We start from the raw sequence: 5,000 nt of genomic DNA on the forward strand, positions 1-5,000 counted from the left end.
TCCCGCTGCCGGTCCAGCTGCCGCGACCCTCGGTCCGACTGGGGCTTAGACATGGAATGAGCTCCGTATGCCTAAGTCAACCCACGGAACGAGCGTGCGGGCGCTCAGCCGGCCGGAGAGGCAGGATGCGCAAGCCGGGGATCGATCGGGTGGTAGGTGGGTTTAGGCACATCTTCAAATTTCTGCCGTGCCAATGCCATTTTTATGGCTTGTAAATTCATTCAAATGGTCCCCTAAGCCTTCACGTGAAGTTTCGTTGCAAGATGACTCGTTTTCTATTTTTCACGATTTTCGAAACTTTTTGCGGTTCGTGATTTTTTAGAATTTTTTTAGAAGGAGTTTTGGCCCCAAATTTTGTGGACGTGATCCTTCTATTTTTGTTGGCATGCACAAAAAAATTCAGCTAAAAACTCGAAGCGGAGAAGATTTCGCGACCGTTTGAAAAAAGTGTCCCCGTTTCAGACACTTCAACGGCTACTGGCAGCAAACCTGTAAAATCTCAAACGCTCTTTAAGGGGGTGTGAGTTCTCAGAGGTTTGATGAGGGATAGGGGGCCAACACAAGGGCCAAGCACCAGCACCCATCGCACGTCATGTGCGCACACCCCCCCGGCCCCCCTCCCAATCGCCGGAACCCCAATGCCGCCGGTCAGGTTCTCCGGCGGTACTCCGGCGATGCTCCGGCGATGCTGTCCCGAGTGAAAAAAATGCGGCACCAGCACATGCTGGAGCCAAGCATGGGCACCGTGGCTCAAAATCGAACTTCGGCCAAGGCCTCGACCATCAATGGCACATGATGACGCATGGTGATGGCACATGCATCGACCATCATCGGCATAGGCTGCCCTTCGGTACGGGCACTTGCCTCGACCGCCATCGGCACAAGCTGGGCCCTGGTGTGGGTTGTTGCCTCGATCACCAGCGGCACATGCTGAGCCTTGGTGCGGGCGGTTGCCTCGAGCACCATCGGCAGACCCTGGGCCCTGGTGCGGCCGGTTGCCCCGATAACCATCGGCACACGCTGGGCCCTGGAGCGGCCGGTTGCCTCGATCACCATCGGCAAAAGCTGGGCCCTGTGCGACAGGTTGCCTCGACCACCATCGGCACACGCTGGGCCCTGGTGCGGCAGGTTGCCTCGAGCACCATCGGCACACGCTGGGCCCTGGTGCGGTCGGTTGCCTCGAGCACCATCGGCACATGCTGGGCCCTGGTGCGGGCACTTGCCTCGACCACCATCGGCACACGCTGGGCCCTGGTGCGGCAGGTTGCCTCGACCACCATCGGCACACGCTGGGCCCTGGTGCGGCAGGTTGCCTCGACCACCATCGGCACACGCTGGGCCCTGGTGCGGCAGGTTGCCTCGACCACCATCGGCACACGCTGGGCCCTGGTGCGGTCGGTTGCCTCGATCACCATCGGCACACGCTGGGCCTTGGTGCGGGCGGTTGCCTCGAGCACCATCGGCACACACTGGGCCCTGGTGCGGCAGCTTGCCTCGAGCACCATCGGCACACGCTCGGCCCTGGTGCGGTCGGTTGCCTCGAGCACCATCGGCACACGCTGGGCCCTGGTGCGGCAGGTTGCCTCGACCACCATCGGCACACGCTGGGCCCTGGTGCGGGCGCTTGCCTCGACCACCATCGGCACACGCTCCGCCCTGGTGCGGTCGGTTGCCTCGAGCACCATCGGCACACGCTGGGCCCTGGTGCGGCAGGTTGCCTCGACCACCATCGGCACACGCTGGGCCCTGGTGCGGCAGGTTGCCTCGACCACCATCGGCACACGCTGGGCCCTGGTGCGGCAGGTTGCCTCGAGCACCATCGGCACACGCTGGGCCCTGGTGCGGCAGGTTGCCTCGAGCACCATCGGCACACGCTGGGCCCTGGTGCGGCAGCTTGCCTCGAGCACCATCGGCACACGCTCGGCCCTGGTGCGGTCGGTTGCCTCGATCACCATCGGCACACGCTGGGCCCTGGTGCGGCAGGTTGCCTCGCCCACCATCGGCACACGCTGGGCCCTGGTGCGGGCGCTTGCCTCGACCACCATCGGCACACGCTCCGCCCTGGTGCGGTCGGTTGCCTCGAGCACCATCGGCACACGCTGGGCCCTGGTGCGGGCGCTTGCCTCGACCACCATCGGCACACGCTCGGCCCTGGTGCGGGCGCTTGCCTCGAGCACCATCGGCACACGCTGGGCCCTGGTGCGGGCGGTTGCCTCGACCACCATCGGCACACGCTGGGCCCTGGTGCGGCCGCTTGCCTCGAGCACCATCGGCACACGGTCGGCCCTGGTGCGGTCGGTTGCCACGAGCACCATCGGCACACGCTGGGCCCTGGTGCGGGCGCCTGCCTCGACCACCATCGGCACACGCTCCGCCCTGGTGCGGTCGGTTGCCTCGAGCACCATCGGCACACGCTGGGCCCTGGTGCGGCAGGTTGCCTCGAGCACCATCGGCACACGCTGGGCCCTGGTGCGGCAGGTTGCCTCGAGCACCATCGGCACACGCTGGGCCCTGGTGCGGCAGGTTGCCTCGAGCACCATCGGCACACGCTGGGCGCTGGTGCGGGCGCTTGCCTCGACCACCATGGACACACGCTGGGCCCTGGTGCGGCAGGTTGCCTCGATCACCATCGGCACACGCTGGGCCCTGGTGCGACAGGTTGCCTCGAGCACCATCGGCACACTATCGGCCCTGGTGCGGGCGGTTGCCTCGACCACCATCGGCACACGCTGGGCCCTGGTGCGGGCGCTTGCCTCGAGCACCATCGGCACACGCTGGGCCCTGGTGCGGGCGCTTGCCTCGAGCACCATCGGCACACGCTGGGCGCTGGTGCGGGCGCTTGCCTCGACCACCATGGACACACGCTGGGCCCTGGTGCGGCAGGTTGCCTCGATCACCATCGGCACACGCTGGGCCCTGGTGCGACAGGTTGCCTCGAGCACCATCGGCACACGCTGGGCCCTGGTGCGGGCGGTTGCCTCGACCACCATCGGCACACGCTGGGCCCTGGTGGGTTTAGGCACATCTTCAAATTTCTGTCGTGCCAATGCCATTTTTATGGCTTGTAAATTCATACAATGGTCCCCTAAGCCTTCACGTGAAGTTTCGTTGGAAGATGACTCGTTTTCTATTTTTCACGATTTTCGAAACTTTTTGCGGTTCGGGATTTTTTAAAATTTTTTTATAAGGATTTTTGGCACCAAATTTTGTAGGCATGATCCTTCTATTTTTGTTGGCATGCACAAAAAAATTCAGCTAAAAACTCGAAGTAGAGAAGATTTTGTGACCGTTTGAAAAAAGTGTCCCCATTTCAGACACTTTAACGGCTACTGGTAGCAAACCTGTAAAATCTCAAATGCTCTTTAAGGGGGTGTGAATTCTCAGAGGTTTGATGAGGGATAGGGGGCCAACACAAGGCCAAGTACCAGCACCCATCGCACATCATGTGCGCACACCCCCCCGGCCCCCCTCCCAATCGCCGGAACCCCAATGCCGCCGGTCAGGTTCTCCGGCGGTACTCCGGCGATGCTCCGGCGATGCTCCGGCGATGCTCCGGCGATGCTGTCCCGAGTGAAAAAAATGCGGCACCAGCACATGCTGGAGCCAAGCATGGGCACCGTGGCTCAAAATCGAACTTCGGCCAAGGCCTCGACCATCAATGGCACATGATGACGCATGGTGATGGCACATGCATCGACCATCATCGGCATAGGCTGCCCTTCGGTACGGGCACTTGCCTCGACCGCCATCGGCACAAGCTGGGCCCTGGTGTGGGTTGTTGCCTCGATCACAATCGGCACATGCTGAGCCTTGGTGCGGGCGGTTGCCTCGAGCACCATCGGCAGACCCTGGGCCCTGGTGCGGCCGGTTGCCCCGATAACCATCGACACACGCTGGGCCCTGGGGCGGGCGCTTGCCCCCAGCACCATCGGCACACGCTGGGCCCTGGTGCGGGCGCTTGCCCCGAACACCATCGGCACAAGCCGGCCCTTGGTGCGGGCTCCTGGCTCGACCACCATCGGCACACGCTGGGCCCTGGTGCGGGCGGTTGCCTCGAACACCATCGGCACACGCCGGCCCTTGGTGCGGCCGGTTGCCTCGACCACCATCGGCACACGCTCGGCCTTGGTGAGGGCGCTTGCCTCGACCACCATCGGCACACGCTGGGCCCTGGTGCGGGCGCTTGCCTCGACCACCATCGGCACACGCTCGGCCTTGGTGCGGGCGCTTGCCTCGACCACCATCGGCACACGCTGGGCCCTGGTGCGGGCGGTTGCCTCGACCACCATCGGCACACGCTCGGCCTTGGTGAGGGCGCTTGCCTCGACCACCATCGGCACACGCTGGGCCCTGGTGCGGGCGCTTGCCTCGACCACCATCGGCACACGCTCGGCCTTGGTGCGGGCGGTTGCCTCGACCACCATCGGCACACGCTGGGCCCTGGTGCGGGCGGTTGCCTCGACCACCATCGGCACACGCTGGGCCCTGGTGCTGGCGGTTGCCTCGACCACCATCGGCACACGCTGGGCCCTGGTGCGGGCGGTTGCCTCGAACACCATCGGCACAAGCCGGCCCTTGGTGCGGGCGGTTGCCTCGAGCACCATCGGCACACGCTGGGCCCTGGTGCGGGCGGTTGCCTCGACCACCATCGGCACACGCTGGGCCCTGGTGCGGACGGTTGCCTCGAGCACCATGGGCACACGCTGGCCCTTGGTGCGGGCTCTTGCCTCGACCACCATCAGCAGAAGATTGCCCCTACGTCGAACACCATCGATACATGCCGGGCCTTGGTGTGGGCACATGCCTCGAGCTGGTGCGGGCGGTTGCCTCGACCACCATCGGCTCACGTTGGCCCTTGTTGCGGGCACATGCCTCGACCACCATCGGCACCTGCGCACCCTCGGTGTGGGATTTGCTTGTTTGGAAAAAGTGTCCCCGTTTCAGACATTTTAACGTCTACTGGTAGCATATCTGTAAAATCTCTAATGCTCTTTAGGGGG

The sequence above is a fragment of the Durio zibethinus genome, unplaced genomic scaffold, assembly GCF_047325235.1.
Source record: "Durio zibethinus cultivar Kanyao isolate XHJ-2024 unplaced genomic scaffold, ASM4732523v1 HiC_scaffold_3, whole genome shotgun sequence".
In the NCBI taxonomy this organism is placed as follows: Eukaryota; Viridiplantae; Streptophyta; class Magnoliopsida; order Malvales; family Malvaceae; genus Durio; species Durio zibethinus.